Here is a 23,109-nt window from a genome sequence, read left to right on the forward strand (position 1 = left end):
TGTAGCATAATTACAGTTTTAAAATTGTCGTTTTTTTAATGTTGGCGTTGAAGTGACTAAATTATTAAATGCTTACAATAATCCGCCTGACTTCTGATATGTAAGACACTAACATTAATCATAAAGTTGAATGTAGACTATAAAGTTTACTCGATAATATTGTGATTTTCTATTCGCTAACTCTTTTTTCACCCATGAATCTTATTTGAAGTTAACCGAGTTAGTCCAGCAGGTACCACAAATTTTTCAGCTTTCTTTAACGTGAGAAAAACCATTTCAATCTCCACAGTTATTTAGTTTTTTTACACACACGCACACACAGTTAATTTTTTTTAAGTGTTTAAAGTATTTCAAATTGGGAGATTTTTTTTTTTTTTCAATTGAAACTAGATTTAAAGTGTTTCTTATTTATTTAATTCTCGCTCTACATGTTATTGTGGAAATTTTAAAGCAATTGAAAGAAGTAACTATTTGAATTGAATTAGTAAATAACAAAATATATTTTTACAGAGTTATTGAACCCTAACTGAAAGTGACATTTAATTCATTATATCTATTAAAGTCAGGTGTCTTTAGTTACAACCAATGACGTAATCACAATTACGAAGTAGAGAAGGAATGGTGCAGTGTATTAATTGAGCATAAATAAAACAGTGTGTGCTTTGTAACCGATCTGATTAATGCCTTGTCTCTAGTGAATACTGTATGCTTTATTTACATAATATATTACATGTATATATTTAATTCATACATATAATATAGTACATAATTCATTCATCAGGAAATATGTTTTATGGTGGAGGACAAACGTGCTCTTGTAGGCTTTAAGCGAAAGCAAAAGTTCGCAGAGGAGAATTGTTTTGTAAATAACCAATAGGATATCGTTATCCATATATAAAATCTAAACAGCGAAAACTCCTTTCTCATTTCCTTCTTTTGGTTACAGTGATTTAAAAAAAATGTATGTTTTTTTATAAGTTGTCCACTTAAAATTAGAAACATGATCATTCAATTATAGACTGACTTGAATACACATGTTATCAGATCCCTGTGAAATTTACGATTCTAGCTACTAACAAGAGTACAAACAAAACAAGGTATCGTTTTTTTTTTTATTCAGACAGTATTGTATTTTTAAGTGTATTTGGCATATTAAAAAAAAAAAAAAAAAAAAAAAAAAAAAAAAAAAAAAAAAAAAAAAAAAAAAAAAAAAAAAAAAAAAAAAAAAAGCCGAGTTGGCCCTGTGGTAAGAACGCGTGAATCTTAACCGATGATCGTGGGTTCAAACCCGGGCAAGCACCACTGAATTTTCATGTGCTTAATTTGTGATTATAATTCATCTCGTGCTTTACGGTGAAGGAAAACATCGTGAGGAAACCTGCATGTGTCTAATTTCACTGAAATTCTGCCACATGTGAATTCTACCAACCCGCATTGGAGCAGCGTGGTGGAATAAGCTCCAAACCTTCTCCTCAAAAAGAGGAGAGGAGGCCTTTAGCCCAGCAGTGGGACATTCACAGGCTGTTACGGTGGCATATTAGAATTTGTGTAATGGACTTATAAATATTGGTTGAAAATTCCAAGTCATTTGTAATAAACTATGGCGGCCCTTCTGGGCGCGATTACGTAAATAGTAAAACGAAAATAGTGGTCCACGTGGCAATCGATAAAAATAAACTCGGCGCTAGCGAAATGCCAAACTTTATTATGTACTTATAAGTATATGGCTATGAAAATGCTTGTTACTCATTATATTTTCTTTTATCCAAGTATTTTGAAATCATTTTCGACGGTTCCAAAAAGCTTTTACTTATAACGTCGCGAATAATCAGATTTATTAAACATTAAAAAACGATTTAAGTTATACAATTTTTTATTAATATCGTAATAAACGGTCACCGTACTTATAACAGTTGACTTAGAGTTTTGAGTCCCAGGTCTTATAACAAATATACTATTTTTTAAATAACCAATTTATATTTTTCATTATTGTAAACTGATATATTTATTTGTACCAAAGTCAATAAATGCGCATAATAATTCGAATTGAAAAGGTGAAAAGATCAATTGGATTGAAAAAATAGCGTTCCAATGATACGCTTTATGAAATTGTATTTGTTGGAACATTTGTCACTTTGTATTTATAATAGAAATATTTAATATATCTAAAACATAGCTATAAGTTACCCTTAAAATATACGTATAAAAATTTAAATCATCGTAAGTTAAAAATAGAAATTGCTATGAAATCATATATTTCTAAGTAATATGAAATTTGATTTCGAAGAAAAAAATATAATTATAAAATTTAATCTAATAAATATTTTACCCATACGAATACACATGCACACATAAAAACCTATTAAATGAACTGCATAGATATATAGCAGTGAAACAGTGTGTCCGAATGTTTTATTCAACACCCATCACGTTTATTTACATATATTTTAATTTTTGATCCTTATTGCATTTAAAGAGGTATAACTACCAAAAATAAGTTTTTATGACTCATTTAAATTACTAATTTTAATATATCACAAAACTTTCTATTTTTTTGTGTTATTGGCCCGCAAAACGATATTAAATATCGAATAAATATATTATCAAAATGGTGATTTATGTAATAATACAATAAAGTAGACAAAGAGAAAATTCGGGGCGAAAGCGAGATGACCAACGCAGAGGCAATGAACTTCAAAATTAGGTTACCAGGTTTTGAGGTTACAAATGATAAACGAAAATTCCACTAAAACTGTTATGTTTAATTATTTCCATTGTTGTGATCCTTCGGGAAACGAGTTATAGATATTTCGTTTTACTGTTGTATTCATAAATATTTTTTTTACCTCTTACTTACAATCCACCCGTCTGTATTAACATCAAGTGAAATTATTTATTCCTTATATTAAGCAACGCACTGTCAATCGTGTGATTTAAGTATCTATCTATATATCTATCTCTATCTGTCCCTCGTGACTTTAATTATCGTATCTATACCATCCATCACGCACACAGACATACATCAGTTGTATTATTGTAAAGTAAATGGCATGTGTTTAGTTATACTCAAAAATTACTAAGCCTTACACCACGAGTTAAATAATGACGACTCTACTTAAATTATGTTTAGAAAATGATAAGTTAAACAAATTTCTTTTTTCGAATGTCAAATCAATGATGAATAGATGATGAAAGAGATAAATCGTTGTTTTACTAGATAAACTTTAATGTTATAGTGTAAGGTCGTATATAACATAACAGAATAAATCTATAAACATAATTTTCAATTAAATATTGAATTAACTATACAAAATATATATGAAATTAAAACTTTTTTTTTCATTGCTTAACTGAAAAACATACTAAAATACATAAAACTTATATCAAAAGATGAAACTCGTTTCGGAGAAGGTTTTAGGTTATAATTTTATTAGATAAAGTTCTACTACCCGCTTTTAATTTGGACTATTGACGTGACAAGCGTGAATTTCCATTTTCTTGTAATTAATATTTAAGTAAAGGTCGGCGTATGTAACAAATTAAATATAATGTACTGGAATTCCGCACTTATTGATTCACTAACGATTAGGAGAACTTATCAGTTAGGAGACAGCTGGCTAGCATTTATTTCTCTATAAAATATTTCGCCATTTTGTTACCATTAATAGTAACTTTAATACGATAAGAAACGTTACCACGCTGTCTATTGACAGCGCTTCTAATTATATACATACATAGATATACAAAATACCTACACAATTATTATATACGTATATCAAACCTTATGAAAATCGCTAAATATAAATACTAATATATAAACTGCCTTTGACTACTTCGTTTGACTTACTTTGACTCGTTGACTTTACTGCGTTGGCTAGATATATGGCCGCAGATCCTGGGTTCGAACTCCAGGCTGGGCCTACAAAAAGTTGTTGGATTTTTATGTCGAAGATTCTCAGTAGCGGCGGAGTCTGGATATTGGATGTGTTTACATTACCATGCTTTGGAAAGCTCTTAAAAACGTTGGTCCTGCGCCAAAACTCTTTCGGATCGTGTCGGATTGCCTTCCCATCGGATTATAAGAGTAAGAGCCCCTGTGTTTGTGCACAAACGTGTGCACTAAAGTATGTATCGAGAGAGATTAACTTGGCTTGGATCATCTTCAATAATATACATAAAGTTGAAGAGTGTTCGTTTCACATAGGGTCTACCCTTTCGATTTATTTCGGCTTTAAATAGACCATTTAATGAGAAAGGTTATAGACTGTAGAGTCTAGCAGTAAATCGTATTAAAATTAAAATTTGAATTCAATTTAATTAAAATTTAATTTCAATTCGTATTAAAATTTAAATTTAAAAATATATTGAAATAACAGAGCTTTAAGGCGTTTATTTATCACACTCCAACATAATTAATTACTTTATTATATCTTGATATGTTAAGACCAATAAAAACATTTAGACTGTATATAGTAACGTACATACAAATAATCATTTACATTACTTCGCCATAATTTGACAGTTATGTAACGAGAGATAATATTTATATAACATTTTTATTACCTAATTAATATGTTGATAATATTAAAAAAAATTACAAAACGACATCAGAATTAGTTTTGATTAAGTTGGTAATTCGAGTATTTTTCCAATTTTTTGTCTATCATATCTTATTGTCCTCCAACCTTTGCTCATAACAATGTTGTAATCGAGTAAGTAATCTACGTTACTTCCTGGAAATCAACGGCATCAATATTACCTACATATGTGTAATTCTGTCGGCATCGCTTTAGTATAATCGTACATAACAAAACGGACCGTGTGTATAATGACATTGACATATCGAATTTATATTTTTGTAAACGTCATTTCTATATTGATTTAAATAAATTGTTATGAAAAACAATTGGTACATAACATTTTTAAGGTTTTATGATTTCGACACTACTTAATCGTTCACTATGACAATTGACTTAGTATACTGAATGTCAAAAAACAAAAAAAAAAACGAATAGTCATGGCCTCAGTAGTTAGAACGCGTGAATCTTAACCGATGGTCGTGGGTTCAAGCACCATTGAATTTTCATGGGCATTATTTGTGTTTATGATTCATATCGGGCTTGACGGCGAAGGAAAACATCGTGAGGAAACTGTCTAATTTCATTAAAATTCTGCCACGTGTACATTCCACCAACCAACATTGGAACAATAATATTCAATCGAATAAGCTTCTCCGCAAAAAAGAAGAGGAGGCCTTAGCCTAGCAGTCAATTAGTTTTAGTGCGAAAAATATTGTGTTCAACACAAGTCGTATCGGCTAATAGCTTACTAACAAACAAAAGAGGCATTGTAACGCATGCCGGACAGTAGGTAGTAAAATATATAGCCAGCAATATTTATTATATTTTTTATTAAAATAAAACGATTTCCATTGATGATTGTAACCTTTTCTTTATTCATCAACTAAACATATAATTTGTGTTTTTTTAATAAGTAATAACATATATAATTATAACAAATAAACTGTATGTAGCTATGCCAAAACATTGTTTTTTTTTAAACATGAATCAATTTTGATTGGTGCTTCTTTGTAAATATTTATTTATTTATTTTTTTATATTCGCCGGGTGGGCAAATGACTCTACTCCACCTGATGGTAAGTGGTAGTAGAGTCCAATTTATATTTATATCTGCTTGCTATAAAATATATAATAGTGCATTATATATTTTATAGTAAGCATATATTACTCACCGGATGATTTTATCACTACATTGACTGTAGTAGTTAGTGGCTAGATTATGAGAGTACTACTTTTTGCACACACACTTGTGCACTATAATATTTTTGATACATCTTTATTTAAAGTGTGCGCCATGACCGAAATCGATCAGGTAATCATTATTAGATATACTTTTTTTTTTTATTTACCTAAATATTAAAACAAAATTTGTACAGAATTATGCAAGAATACTATTTTGTCTAAATTATCTGAAAATTGTTGATTAATATTATGATTAAAAAAAGTTTTTACAAATAATAATTATTTTATGCTTAGGTACAGACTGATAAATACTGAATTAGAAGACCTATATAAACGAACGAGATGTTATATATAAATAGTTTTCAATTTCATTCCTTCATTCCAAGATATATTTTTAAATTATTATTAGATTTCGTTTAATTCGAATTTTATATTTGATTATTTTTAAAACTAACGTCTAAACAAAAATTAAAAACTAATTTCGGTATATTTTTCCGGATACCCAAAATAAATTAAGCTTTTTAAAAAAAAAGTTAAAATATGGATTGAGACCCAGGCAAGCAAAGTTGTGATTTCATTTGCTTTTCGGGTGAAAAAATGGTCGTCGGTTTAAATTCACTATTTTAAAATACTAAATATTTTTCAATGATATTAAACTAAACATTTTGAATATTAAAAAAAAACTATTATTAAAATAATTTCTTATCGTAACGTTTATTTTCATAATTAAAATAATCAATTTACGTAATTATACGTAATATACTATCGTACGATTTATTATTTACAACTGTTTCCAACTCCATTCGTGTCAAATTCAATATTCCCTAACTAAATGAGTTGCCGAGATGGCCCAGTGGTAAGAACGCTTAAATCTTAACCGATGATCGTGGGTTCAAACCCGAGCAAGCACCATTGAATTTTCATGTGCTTAGTTTGTGATTATAATTCATCTCGTGCTTTACGGTGAAGGAAAATATCGTGGGAAACCTGCATGTGTCTAATTTCACTGAAAATCCGCCACATGTGTTTTCCACCAACCCGCATTGGAGCAGCGTGGTGGAATAAGCTCCAAACCTTCTCCTCAAAAAGAGGAGAGGAGGCCTTTAGCCCAGCAGTGGGACATTTACGGGTTGTTACGGACAAAATGAGAAATTTAATGATGACCAGTAAGACATTATGATCATGACAATTATATATAGATATAATTAATCTTTCATATTAATAATAATTGTCTAAGGTTTGATTATGAAGAGTTACTTGATGTCGGTATCATAATTATTCGTATTGTTGTTTCATTTCGTGGATTGAGTGTGCCAATGTAACTACAGACACGAGGGACATAACATCCCAGTGGTTGGTAGCATTGGCGATGTAAGAAATGGTTAATGTTTTTCACAATACCAATGCCTATGGTCCGCGGTGAAGACTTTGATATACATTTAAAAAAGTAAAAACTTATCTATGATTTACATCTGTAAATCTGTTCAATCATCATGACTATTAACAAAAATAGGCTTTCCGAAAAATTCTGATAAAATAAATATTGCTTATAACAAATTTATTTAATCGTATTTTTAAATAAAATATTTTCATTTAAAAATATGTAAAATATGCTGGTTGACGTGGTTGGTTGGCCTTTCACGCCGAAGGTTGTGGGTTCGATTCCCACCCAGGACAGACATTTGTGTGTATGAACATGTCCGTTTGTCCTGAGTTTGGGTGTAATTATCTATATAAGTATGTATGTACAAAAGAAAAGTAGTATATGTAGTATATCAGTTGTCTGGTTTCCATAGTACAAGCTCTGCTTAGTTTGGGATCAGACGCCCGTGTTAGATAATGTCCCAAAAAAAAACAATGTCCTGGTCTCAATTCAAACATTAATTAGTCAATAAACATAAGAAATTTATGTAAAAGGGTGTCTAAGCCATATTCACTATGCTGCAAAATTATAGGTTATTTTTATAATACCATAATGTAATGGTCGCAGAGTTCACTGTATTATAATATTATATATCCTTTTTGAAACATAATAAAGGACGTTCATTTTTGTATGATTTAGTATAATTTTATTTCTTTACGACTCGTATTTAGCACCAGTATTATAAAAGCGTTCTTGAATTAAAGATATTAATCGAACTTAATAAAACGATTTAAATAATAAATTTAAAAAAAGAACGTCTTGCCATGATATTATTCAGTAGCTACAAGTTAAGTCTTAATTTATTTAACTGAAGTGTAATTTTTATTTATGAACGCTAAAAGCATTTTAACTCATTTTTTAATATAGGTAGTTTCTTTTTTCATTTGTCTATCTTATTCATATTTTTGATATAGGTCCTAGGTAGGTTCAACACTGCTATATTATTATACTAAAATTAGTTATTTTTTTATCAAAATTATTCAAAATCGGATTACGTATAATTTATTTCTTTTTGATCTGTATTGCACCAGTATTCAATCAAAATCTATTCGTTTCGATTAATAATAAAGTGGTTTTTATTGTTATTTTCAATGATTTCATTTTTTTTATGATATATATAAGTTGTCACCAACGCCCATAGACATTGGAATTGTAAGAAATGTTAACCATCGCTTACATCGCCAATGCTCCACCAACCTTTAAATTTTACATATATTTATTATAACACAAGTTTATTAATAATATAAATTAATTAGACGTTTAGTGAAATATTTTAAAATAATGTCATACAACTACATTCAGTAGGCACAAGTAAACTCACAGTTTATTTACCGGAATAGCAATTAATTATTTATAGATTATAAACGTTAAATAAAAAGCATTTTATTTTTTTAAATTGGTGGTGATTTTTTTTTCTCTTACGTCATCGTACCATCTTGAGACACTGTTCAGTTCTTATTTTTATCGTCAATCCAATTTTTAGTACAGTTAGACTATACGGATACGGGACAATCCGATTTTTAGTATAGTTAGACTATATACCTTTGTTATTTTTTAAATTGTTCCTAACCCGATTGAGAACTGATTTTAATAGAACTTTTTTTATTGTTAGATAAATGATCTATTGATGGTGTTACTATTTAAAAAACCTAGGGGATCGATCAAATGTTATGTAAACACAATAAGGCTATTATTACTTTCCCTGAATTTAAACCGGTTTTAAAGATTTTGTTCTTGTCGATGTCATTTAACAAGCACGTATTTAAAAGCTTAACCATTAATATGAAATATGGAATCTATAACAATAATTTACGCCAATAAATTTCTAAATAGATTCCACTTGCATTAATTTAGTTAACTCTGACACCAATAATAAGAGATTAGATTAAGGTTATTTTATATATATATTTTTTGTTAGCTCGCAATAATATTAAACTTAAGGTTTAATTTAAACTCAACATACCAATGTATCATAGAAACTACATAGAAAAATATAAATTATATATGTAAAAATTATTTCGAGTATTTTATAATTGTTCGTTTATTTATGAAAATATATTCAGAACATTTTTTTTAAAGTAACGACATTTAAACATATTAACAAATACGATCAAATAAAAAAAAATAATTACATACCGATTTGAAATATTTGAAATGATTACAAATTTGAATTACCGTACTTACTTTAAAAAAAGAAATGTCAAAAGTAAATTTACTTAGTCATCTCCAAACATATTAAAAATAAAAAAATCACATACCTGTCGTATTGTCGTTAAGTCACAAAATACACGAACAATGTTATATATTACAGATACAAAAAGTGACACCAAATCTTTGTAGAAAACGATGTTCACTAATGCACTTTTAATTTCCGCACGAAATCAAACTTTCGAACCGCGCGGCAAAAAAAGCGATGTCATTCGACTATGTTCTAAATTCGAATGTTGCACATAACCAGCGCTACGGCGTGCAGTCGCAGTGGCTAACTGGCACTGAAGTGAAGCTTGAAAGCAAGTACCATCACGTCAGCCACCCCCCGTCACTTCTCAACCCGTAGCTTCTCATGCGTATATCCGAACTATCCGAGCCGCAACACGCATGCGCTCCCGGTCGCACGGCGCGCTCCGAACTAGTCAAAACAATGACAGCCGTAACAATAGCTACGTAAAGATATATGACGCGTAAAATTGAATAACATCACCGTTCTTCAATGCTTATTGAAATATATTTAAAAGGTTTCATATAAATAGCATGTTGCAATAAAAGATAAGCTGTGGTGTAACTGATAAGGAGAACGGAGTTCCTTTTATGAATTCATTACTTTTTATAATAAATCAAAATATTATTGTAATAAGAAGACATTATTGTTATCACATATGTGTCACCTTTTCACCATAACATCCGTAAATAAAAAATATAATTTTGGTTTTTTTTTTCTTTTATATAATAAATTTTAATTTATACAAAATAACATACAGGTAACAGAATCAATAAGTAAAAAAAATGTATATTATAAACATTTTATAATATAACATTTTTTTTCGTATTAAAAAAGCAAATAATTGATATATTGATTTGAATTTGGACATATCTAATAATTAACAATTCTTATAAAATAATTAAAACGTATATGCTAATGAAATACTATCAAACCGCAACGTAACATTCTATAAACAAATTAACATATATGCTAAAAATATGTCATAACATTAAAATTTGCATAATATTGGGATGAATACCGTACTTTTTCCGAGTAGTTTTAAATAAAATAACAGTATCAGCAACAGATAAATTTAGTTTTTTTTTTTAAATGACCGATTTTCGTTTAAAAACATTTGAGATCCCGAAAGTTCAGTTTTATGTTATTTATGATACATATGTTATTCAATAAAATAATGAATGATACTGATATATATAACGTATAATAACGTATAACCTTAATAATTTTATATCGAATTCACTCTAACAGTCCATTTTTTAATTGTATTGTAAGGTGTAAAAAAAAAGTAAAAGTTAGTTGTTAACCTTAACTGAAAATAGATTAAATTTAAGGTGGTATATTGCTAATCTTTTATTTGAATATAAGTAAATGGGTAAATCAAAGTCAAAGTTAAAAATAAAATATAATATAATTACATTATAATTTCAAGGATTGTACTTGTTCAAAATTCAAGGGAGAGACATCTCTAATTTGATTTTATTTTTATTTATACTCGTAATGATATGGGACATTGAGACGAAAAATGGATAATTGATTATATTTACACAACCCTTTCGTTACTATTTTGTCAAACATTTTCGTTTTATGTATATAACGATATAAAGTTGTTGTCGCTTACTTCATTTTTCTATTCGCGTAAAATAAGATCTCCTGTCGCATGTCTTCCATAATTCAAACCTATATTTGTTTCTTAAATCAGTCGTTGCAACGCTGTTGACACGAGGGGTTTACGAAAAAAAATTGAAAGCGCTTTATTATTATATCATAGTTGAAAGAACTATAGTACATTCTTCACAATCATTTGTAAAATATGGTCTACGAGAAAAAAGAAACACAACAATAAGGATGTTTGTAGATTAAAAAAAAATAACAGAAAAAAAGATCGCTTATTATAAGGGCCGTGCAGGGAGCGCGCGGGTGAAATCTAAAATGCTGGTTGGCAATCTAAAAGTAGGAAAGAATATATTATTCAATCGAAAATAATCGTGAATGATAAGAAGCATTCCTACGTGTAGACGGCATTTATAGTATCAACACGTGGTCCCATACAGACATCCGTCATTTCTGCGTAGGTGTCAGATAACCACAGCGCCACGATGCGAAATCAGTAGGGCTATCGCATTATCGGTGTCTACGCAATTCATTTGAAGATATCACGTTTTTTTACTTAATTTACTCGCTTCCTATCAGAATACACTTTAACATTATAACCGAAGTAATTTCCTTAAAATGAAACAACTGTAAATAAAATCGTTTTGATATAATTAAAAAAAGCCATTACATTTTTACAATTAGTGCCAACCCTTTCGTTCGACCACGCAGTGGAAGTTTGACAAACACGATACTCTAAAACAAAGTGCAATCTAGCCTGAATGTGTGATACTTTGGAATATATAATATAGGTATTTTGTTAAGAAGTACAATTCCTGTATGTTATGTTTCTTTATGATAAAAATTTACTGACCAAATTAAATTATCTACTCTATCATAAGCGTTGTTTTAAATTCCTCAATAGCACAATATTCGTTCAGAAGGAAATCTCAATATAGATAATTAATCATTGTCATATAATATTTCATCCTTTATAACCTTGCCCTATATAATTTTGTCCTCGAGATAAAGACGTTAGATTAAGTAAATCACTGTTTTAATGACATGTTGCTATAAATCATTTAATTAATTAATTTTAGAAAATTAGTATTACCAGTAGCAAAACAATCATATTAATATTAATAATTAGTGTCAGCAATAACATTGAGATTGTTACTAACAAATTAATAAATCATTTAATTAATTATTTTATAAGTCTACGCGTGCTGGCTCTCGATATCACCTCCTAACTGTGACATCAATTCCATCGCGCACAAAGAAATTTGGCAACTCCTTTCTTTGTCGCACTTCCAAGTTCAATTCTTTACCAGCTTACGTTTTCCCCTCCTCTTACAACACGGGTTCCTTCATACGAGGCGTGAAGAGGCATCTTGTGGCTAGGGCGGAATTTTCTTCCCGACTGTACTGGCCGTCGTCGCGTTTGGACTCTACTACCACTTACCATCAGGTGGAGTGGAGTCATTTGCCCTCCAAGCAAATATATTTATTTTAGAACAGAACGGTAATTCCAAACTTAAATAAATTCAACTTACAGTATAATTCATTCCTTCTGTATGACTGTCAGCTTAGCTAAATTTTGCTTACCTGTCTCATATATAAGTAAATTTTATATATTTTTATTAATATTTTTCGGATACATTTTTAAATAATTTGAATTTTATGGATTCTTTTATTTATTTGCTTAAAACTCGTACAAGTGGTAGTCATACATTTATATGATTATGATTATACATTTACATGATAATTTCTTCTATCCTATAGTAAAAAAAATAAACTCTTCCGGATAGAAGAATTAATTTTTTTAGCAATAAGAGTTTTTCAGCCTTTTTTTAAGCCTTTTTTTAAGCCTTTTTCAGTTAATAAATTACATTTGTACTGCAATGTATCTAAATTTACACAAACCAAGTTCATTGTCGGCATTTTTTTATTTCTGAATTACAGATTAACATATTTTTTCCAAAAAAAGAGGATGCCTTTGGCTTATAGTGGGATATTTACACGCCGTTAACTTTACAAATTTAGCCTGAACAAAACATTCGCTTCGAAACGATAACAAGCATAGATAACGGTACAGCAATATTTATGAGTAAACCTAGATTTTAACGACACACATACTAAAAATAAATAAAATACATTGTACTTTAATCGATGATATAATATTTTTATGTACATGTTTTATACATATAAAATATTATACATGTAAATGTAATTATACATGTAAAATTGATTTACAATGACAATAATTGACATGAAAGAAGCGTATTAAAGAGTTTGAAGAGAGAACACAATATTGGTATTATTAAACTTTTCGTGGGTTTGTATACAGTTAATACCTCACTAGTTCTTTCCAAACTACATTACTATGGTTTCATATCGAGGTTATCAAATATTTTGATGGTTACTTGAGGCATCGAAGATACGCAGTTGAAATAAAAAATGGCTTTTGTTCAGGCTATTTCAGAATATAGGCCAGTTGTTTGTAGTTTTACTACTATGGCGATCTTGCTCCACTTTATCATAAATGTTGTCGACTATATCCGTAACAGGTCGATTAGAACAAGTTTCATCTTTGACATAAAAATTCTGAGACTGAAAACGTTTGAAATAGTCTTGTACTCATACGACACTGCGTTAAGTCCATACATGTCCCGACTAATGTCTGAAATGTCTACACCTAATTTGAAGGGACTTTCACTGGCGGGTAGTTGATGTAATAAGGCGTACCACTAACTACTTTTATTGTAGAATCATGATTATTCCGTGCAAAAAAATTACAACCCATGAAATTCAAAATCCATGCGGGTTGATGCGAAATACAAAACAAAACAAATATTTATGATCTTGTCGTCGATATTTAATTTTATACACAATGTTTGGCATTTTAAAGGTTATTTAAAAATATAATTTATTTTTAAACGCGGAAGGCTAAATATGTAACCACCTTTAATATCATGTTCAAAAGTAATTTCATTTATATTATATACCAACAGCCTGCCCCGACTTCGTCCTGGTTAAAAAAAAATCTCGGTTAGAACTAAATTTTTAATTACTGGTGGTAGAGCTTTGTGCAAGCTCGTCTGGGTAGGTACCACCCACTCATCAGATATTCTACCGCAAAACAGCAGTACTTGGTATTGTTGTGTTCCGGTTTGAAGGGTGAGTGAGCCAGTGTAATTGCAGGCACAAGGGACATAACATCTTAGTTCCCAAGGTTGGTGGCGCATTGGTGATGTAAGCGATGGTTAACATTTCTTACAATGCCAATGTCTAAGGGCGTTTGGTGACCACTTACCATCAGGTGGCCCATATGCTCGTCCGCCTTCCTATTCTATAAAAAAAAAAAATCGTACATTTGTTCCAAATAATAAGTCAGACCTCTTAAAAATATGGCCAGTGTTTTCGTTTATTTTTAATATTTTTATAGGTAGGCAGGTTGGAGGCAGATGGGGCATCTGATGATAATTGGTCAGAATCGCCCATAGACATTGGTGCTGTAAGAAATATTAATCATTCCTTACATCGCCAATTCGCCAACATTGGGATGTTAAACCCCTTGTTTCGCAGCCAAGCAAGTCAACTAAAATCAAATAAATATAACAACACCGTCAATATGATCGTATAATAGTATAATTTTTTTATTTTTCAACGATCATAATAAAAAATGAATGATGAAAAAAATTGGTTTTTTGTAAATGCTGTGATCCGTATTCGTGATATTTCAAGGTTAGCTTTAATCATACTTTATTATAAGACTATTGACTTCATGTGAATTGCATTATTAAAAAATATTTAAAGCCAGTGCAAGTTTGTATTTAAGAAACAAGAAGTATATCCAGAAAAAATGTATATATGATTTTCAAAATTTAATTACATATTAATACGAATTTCGTCCAGTGAATTAAAGTTTTAAAAAAAAATCACTAAATCTGTGCTTTATGTTTGAAAATTATGTGCGAAATCATCTTGAAAATTATATAAATTTATGAAGTATTCATCCATTAGGCTTTGCAGAGCCTGATGATGCATCATCACAGATTATTTTATTTGGTGCTAGGGTTATGTGCAAGCCCGTCTTGATAGGTATCATGCCCAATCTTCATATATTCTACCGCTAAACAGAAATTACTTAGTATTGTTGTGTTTCGGTTTTTATGGTGAGTGAGCCAGCGTAACAGGCACTAGGAATTTAACATTTTAGTTTCTAAGGTTGCTGGCGCATTGGCGATGGAACGGGTAGTATTTCTTACGGAGCCAATGTCTATGGGCGGTGGTGACCCGTTATCATCAGGTGGCATTGCAAGTCCTAGTTGCCTACCTATCCTATATACCTATATTGATGGTTCTTATTGAGTCCATTTAATTCATTATGACTAAAATAATACGATATATATAACAAATATTTTTCTGGCTGATTTTCAGCTTAACAATTTTTTTTAATTTCATAGAATTAAGGATTATTTATTGAAACAATTGCAAATGTCAAAAGCATAATTTGTGGCTCTTTTAAATTCATATGATTTTTGTGATACCATAAAATAACATAAACATAAAAACATTTAACAGAAAATTTAAATAGAATAAAACAAAAAGTTTTTATTTAAAGAGGATTTACATGCTTTTAAACAGCAACGAAACATAACAAAAACTGAAATAGTTTTAAAATATGTTTTTAAAAGTAATAAATACACCGAAGCAGTCTTGATATTTTTTTTTGTTTTCATTCTAGGCTAAAACAAATATCATTTATCTAATTTTATTTAACCGTAACCTTAAAAATCTGGTATCTTAATCTTATAGCCTTTGAATTCAATGAGATTATTAATAAAGTGGATGTTAAGTATATAATAAAATCAAGTTATTGGTGCCCTGACGGTTAGCCCGCTTTCATTCTTAAGGGGGTTCAAGATAAAGAGAAAGTGCATAGCGTCAACGATTCCTCCCCGATAAATTATTTCCCGGATGTAATCTTAGTATACCTGCATCAAATATAACAACCAGACTTGAATTTTTATTTATATTATACTTATTTCACAAAATATTAATAACGTAAGACTAATAGGAAATAATTAAACAACAATTGGTGCGCAAAGGCGGTCTTAGCGCTTATAGTAACCTCTCACAGGCAACCTTTGGTGAAAAAAGTTTTGTAAGAGAAAAGGTATGTGCATTTAAATATAAAACGGAGATACTAAATATTTTATGCGAACGATTATTAGAGTATAATAATAAACTACACATATCTACATCCCACTAAACACATATAATAATACATACATATAATAATACATACATATATATATATATATATATATATATATATATATATATATATATAATTATAATATATGTATATATATATATACATATATTATAATTATAGAGTAAAAATTATATATAGATAATTATAAGCTACATACTATTTGATACATACATACTTTATTTAGATATAGACAAATAATAGCTTTTCATCTTTGATTTGAGATACACAAAGATATAATGATATTGCTAAAAATAATTAAAATTAATAAATGCTTATACAATATTTCATCTTTATATAATTGCTTCTAAATAACCCCAAGGTCAAATATTTTTAAAACGTGCATGACTCGTAAGATTAAAAATAAAACATAAATAAAAAACATAATGAATTCGATTGGCACATTTCAGTTAATTATAAATAAACCTGGTCCGGGCTTGAAATAATTATGTTTATAGGTAGTTAGGACTGAATATGTAAATGTAGCTCCTTCCATCAACAATATTACCAATTATGTATAAATAACAATTACATATTAAAATTTAAAGAAGACGAAGACGTCTAATAATTTATTTATTTTAAAATACTAAAATTTCGTAATACTGTACAAGAATAATATTAAATGTAATTATATACATATTTTATTATTGATGTACATATATCTATTGTAAACATTTATAAAACTGAGGGAGTTCAGCCCGAGCATAAGTCACAAATCGACCAAGGCTCAGTGTAACTGGATTTTTGGTCTGTGATGTTTTTTTTATTACTACCATAATTTTTCAAATGTCAAAACAAAAACAGAACGTATTGTTCTTAAAAGCCAGGTTAAAAAATTCTATAAAATTGTATTTGTTAATTACAAGAATAATTAAAATTTATAATAACTATCAAATAGATCTTTCTAGGCAAGAGAAATAATCTCTAAAATATGAAAAAGAACCAAATAATAATTATGCAGAAGAAACAACCGACACATACGCCATCTGGGTATCTGAAAACATAATCATTAGAATTTTACGTGAAAGAAATTTATATTTGATAGAGTCGGGTACGGCGCTACGAACAAAGCAAGCTTTGAGCAAAGGAGCGAAGAAACTGAGTATTCTGCTAATTAATATTACCGTACATTGCAAATTGTACTAGTTATTTGCGAGTTATCAGAAAATATTTACATAAACACGTGCGAAAAAAACTCGCGAGGCGTGCGCAATGATTTATGTATTAGTACACAGAGCAAGAGATCGCTGTTTCGATAATTATTATATAATATTGTTTTTTTTTTTTTGGGAGTTTATGCGCTAAAATAGTTTAATTAGGGAGATAATTTATGAAAACTACTTAAATAAAATAGAAGTCAGGTTAGCTAGTTATTAAGAAAAGATAAGGAAAATCCTCGTACTTAAAATAGATAAAATTTATGTTCTATTAATTTAAATAACTTCCACGTTAAGGAACAAGTCTTTTATTTTTACATTTCCTTAAGCAGCGTTAACTTATTATTAAAAAACAAAGCTTACTTTACATTTGTGTTTGATAATTACAGTTAAAAATTAAAAGTAAACTTTAGTAAGTAAGTAGTAAGATATCATCGTTTCTAAATTATGTGCAAACAAAAGAATGCCACAACAAAAAAGTGTTAAAATATTTATTTTAAAATTATTATTAACATAATATTTACAATAAAATATTCATTTTATAACCTTTTTTATTTTCCTTGTTGCGCTGACTGGATAAAAAATTATTGTTTAAACTATATTCACTTGGTGGTAGGGGTCTGTGCAGGTCCGTCTGATATTCTAACGCTAAACACCCATCAGATATTCTACCGCTAAGCAGCAATACTTAATATAGTTGCGTTTCGGTTTGAAGGGTGAGTGAGCCAGTGTAACTACAGGCACAAGGGACATAACATTTATACACACACATACATACAACATAAGGAATGATTATTATTTCTTACCTCGCTAATGGTGGCCCATTTGCTCGTCCGCCTATCTATAACATAAAAAAAAAATTATTTCACCTCAATAGTCAAAAATTAATTGTTGTTTTACATATTTACTACAGAACTACGTTTCATTTTGCTTTAATTTCATCAAAAGCTAAAATTATTAGTTTTGTATATTATTTTTGTAAATTGTACTGCATCGGAACTTTGGAAGTTAAATTTAAGTAGATATAATATGTGCTTCAGTGGAATGTTGTATAATTATAAACAAAGATATATTAATCATGAACCGATTATTATTAATGATTATTAGTAAATCGCAAAGAATATGTAAATATAATGTTTGTTTATTTTACTCCTTCTCTAGGAATGAGCTATACGCGACATCCCTCTAATTGGTAACTGTGATAAGTTGCAGTTCAAATAAACTAACTTGACGGACAATCTAACTATCACATTTGCAATAGCAAAAAGTGCTGAAACCATGTCCGCGCTCCAGTCACTATGAAAAAACCGGTTACGCATTGTCAAGCTAATTACATTGTTTAGGAGAAAGTATCTTACAATTATAAATCCTCAAAGCCGAGATGGCCCAGTGGTAAGAACATGTGAATCTTAACCGATGATCGTGGGTTCAAACCCGGGCAAGCACCACTGAATTTTCATGTGCTTAATTTGTGATTATAATTCATCTCGTGCTTTACGGTGAAGGAAAACATCGTGAGGAAACCTGCATGTGTCTAATTTCACTGAAATTCTGCCACATGTGTATTCCACCAACCCGCATTGGAGCAGCGTGGTGGAATAAGCTCCAAACCTTCTCCTCAAAAAGAGGAGAGGAGGCCTTTAGCCCAGCAGTGGGACATTCACAGGCTGTTACGGAAATACGGATAAATCCTCATCCAGACTCGTGAGTAACAAATCCAGACTTTGTGAGTAACAAATCTAAAAAAATAACAAAAGTGTTTTGTTACCTATGTTTTATTAATAGGATATCTTATTCACAATTTATTATTAGGTCCTTACATATGAAATTAGCGTTTTGTCGTACTGACCATTTTGATCTGAAATATTTCCTCTTTGGTTAAGAATTCCAAATTCAAATTTATAAATTCATTTAGCTGGTACATTTGAGTTTTGAAAACAGTCATTCATTTGTTTTTTCCTCATTATTTTTCTTTGGCGTCGCTTATTACCGTACAATGGAAAACATGAAATATCGGTATATTTACGAATACGAGTTCTACCGTGGTACAAGTGCTGCAGAAACACCTCGGAGGATTAATGATGTGTACGGCGCTGGTGTTGCAAAAGAAAACACGGTACGTTTTTGGTTTCAACGTTTTCGCTCTGGAAATTTCGACCTTCAGAACCAACCCCGTGAACGGCCGGAGACCAAAGTGGAAAATGAAGAATTAAAGGCTATTGTGGAAGCGGATCCATCACAAAGCACTTCAGAGATAGCTGCAGGCTTCGGGGTAAGTATTAAAACTATATTAATCCACTTGAAGAAAATCGGGAAAGTAAAAGAAACTTGAACGATGGGTACCTCATGAATTGAGTGAATCGAACTTGCAACCACGCGTCGACTGCTGTGTTACTTTGCTCAACCGACACAATAATGAAAGGATTTTAAATCTAATCATTACTTGTGATGAAAAGTGGATACTGTATGATAATCGCAAGCGCTCGTCGCAATGGCTGAACCAAGACCCAGCCAAATCCTGCCCTAAACGAAAATTAAGTCAGAAAAAGTTACTTGTGAGAGTTTGGTGGACTAGCGCCGGTGTCGTTCACTACAGCTTTCTAAAATCTGGCCAAACGATTACGGCAGATATCTATTGTCAGCAACTGCAAACCATGAAGGAAGAACTAGCTGCTAAACCGAGATTGGTCAATCGCTCTAGGCCACTGCTGCTTCACGACAATGCAAGACCACACACTGCACAACAAACAACCACTAAGTTAGATGAGCTACAATTGGAATATCTGCGACATCTACCGTACTCCCCGGACCTTGCTCGAACAGATTACCATTTTTTCCGGAATTTGGACAACTTCTTACAAGGAAAAAAATTCAACTCCCATACGGCATTCCAAATCGCCTTCAAAGAGTTTATTGATTCTTGACTCCATGGTTTTTTTAGTAAATGGATCAATGAACTACCTATGAGATGGCAAAAGATAACAACGGTTCATACTTTAATTAAATATATTATACAAAAAAAAATTGACTTTATATTCCTACCGATCAAAACGCCAATTTCATATGTAAGAACCTAATATTTTTATTTTTTTAAACTTCGTATTTGTAAACAATTTGAAACATTAATCGCTTTATATAAACGTTACATTCCTCAAAATAATTTTTACGCTTTTGTTTTATATATTTAATATGAATAATATGAATTTTCATTTATTTAAACATTAAGAGGTGGGAGGATTAGTACAAACGATGTGCAAGTAAGTCGTTGCGTGTAGACGAATCATTATAGAAGTATGTAAAACGAACGAAACAAAAAAGCATTTTCGCCTAACCATAATTACCAACTCAAAAAAGATGAAACATGTTTAAATAACTATGTACCTACTGGTTTTTAAGTTAAAACTTTAGGTTTACGTTAGTAACTTTTTTTTTTTTGGGAAACAAACAATTTTAAAAACACTGAAATATAAAACAAAAATCACAAATCAATCAAGTTTCCACTTATAGCCAATACACAAAAAAATTAACAAATTGAATTAATTAAATTAAAATTGAAAGTAAAACAAAAATAAAAACTGCAAATACATTATCACTTTAGGTAAAAGAGTTAAAAACAATTAGCATTTTAAGATATCACGAACTGCTCTTTTATAAACACCAATTTTTGGGCAAAAAATATCTAAGTTTTGGAGGTTATTATTATAATTTAGGCATGAACGGTACAAAAACACATTCTTTGTAAATTTATTTTTACATGAGGGTACAAAGAACAAAGAATTATTTCTAGCACTAAGACGAGGACATTTAAATAATATGTTACTTAGAAGATATTTAGAGTCAACCATGTTATTAATTATTTTATACAAATATATTTGGTCTCTTAATTGTCTACGCACAGTTAATGGGACTATTCTAGAGATATCTTTGTTATCAGATAAACCAGCTCTAAATCGCAAATTTTTTAAGAACTTATTTTGTAATCCTTCTATTTTATCTACGTAGATGTTATAATTGGGATTCCAAACTGTGGAACAATATTCAAGTATGGACCTAACATATGCGTTGAATAAAAGAATAAGGGTGGAGCAATGTGTAAATTCTTTACTCAATCTTAAGATGAACCCAAGCATACGATAAGCCTTAGAAGTAATATACTCGATATGACAAGTAAACGATAACTTGTCTAAAAATACACCCAGATCCCTAACCTCTGATATTCTGGCTAATAATGTATCCTGCAGTGAGTAATTATATACTATAGGTTTCTTTTTCCTTGTGAACGTTATTATGTTACATTTTTTTATATTTAGATATGAGATTTTTAACGCAATAGTTGCTTAAGTTATTAAGGTCAGATTGAAGTGATACACAGTCTTGAGTCGAGTTTATAGTTTTAAAAATTTTCATGTCATCCGCATAGAGTAAAATATTGCAATTAGAAATGATTTGGGTATTTTGGGTAATTAATAAAAATATTGAATAATAAAGGCCTAAGATGAGACCCTTGTGGTACACCTGACGTGACGGGCACAAATGATGAACTAAACCCTTTAACAGCAACAGCTTGACTGCGGTCTCTTAAATATGATTCAAGCCAGCGAAGCAAATCACCGTGTATACCTAATAAATGAAGTTTTCTGATTAATAAGGAATGTGAAATCTTATCAAACGCTTTTGAGTAGTCCGTGTACACTACATCCACCTGACCACCACCATCCAACACAGCTACAAGTTGATGAGTAAATTCACATGAATTAGATTCAGTCGACCTACCATCAATAAACCCATGTTGTTAGTCAATAATAACCGGTCTTAAAATAGGGTATAAATGGTCATAAACAATTTTCTCGAACAACTTAGCAATAGTATTCAATTTAGAGATAGGCCTTTAATTTTGTATATTATGTTTATCACCAGACTTATGAATGGGTACCACATACGATTGTTTCCACACTTTAGGAATTCTTCCACTACGAAGAGATATGTTAAATAGCATGCAAAGGGGTAGTGCTAAGCTATTATAGCAGGATTTCAAAAAAATCGGAGGGATTTTATCAGGACCACTACATTTGCTAATGTCAATGTTTCTCAAATATTTCCTAACTAGATCAACAGATACATCAATTGTACCTATAGACACAGACACAGAACTTAAAGAATGGTCCAAAGGCAATGAAGATACATTGCTAGTATCTGGTTCGAAAGCAGACTGAAAGTGAGTGTTGAAGAGTCCGATGATTGAATGGTATTATAAAACATCAAATCAGGTATATCAGATGTAGCATTCTTGGATTTTACGAAAGACCAGAAGATCTTACTGTTACGTTTAATGTTATTTTCAGCATTTCTAATATATCTATTGTAACAGTCTAGCTGCACACGTTTTTGGCGATCACGAAGATAGTCAAATTGATCATAGTCACTCGATCTCTCATATATTTTCCACTTTTTATGAAACTTCAGTTTTTCATTGATAATTTTTATTAAAGCTTTGGAATACCATGGAGGATAGCGTGTATTAAAAGATTTCTTTTTTGGAACATATTTTCTAATTATGTTGTTAATAACCTCATAAAAATAGTCAAGGGATACATCTATGTCATTATCATCAATTAAGTCAGTCCAATCTACCTGAGATAATTCTGAGTTTATTGCATCATAATCTGCAATCCGAAAGT

General features: G+C 30.2%; 2 protein-coding genes across 2 annotated transcripts in view; one reads left to right on the forward strand and one right to left on the reverse strand.

Annotated features, from left to right (window-relative positions):
• LOC126774388 (ATP-binding cassette sub-family G member 1) overlaps positions 1 to 9,799 on the reverse strand; it is a 55,554-nt gene extending 45,755 nt beyond the window's left edge. The window contains exon 1 of the mRNA XM_050495892.1: positions 9,444 to 9,799. The gene's annotated coding sequence lies outside the window, so the exon portion shown is untranslated. The remainder of the gene's footprint in view (positions 1 to 9,443) is intronic.
• Positions 1 to 23,109, forward strand: part of LOC126774416 (cysteine synthase-like) — a 157,632-nt gene that overhangs the window by 51,872 nt on the left and 82,651 nt on the right.

This window comes from Nymphalis io, chromosome 16 (genome assembly GCF_905147045.1).
Source record: "Nymphalis io chromosome 16, ilAglIoxx1.1, whole genome shotgun sequence".
Taxonomy (NCBI): Eukaryota; Metazoa; Arthropoda; class Insecta; order Lepidoptera; family Nymphalidae; genus Nymphalis; species Nymphalis io.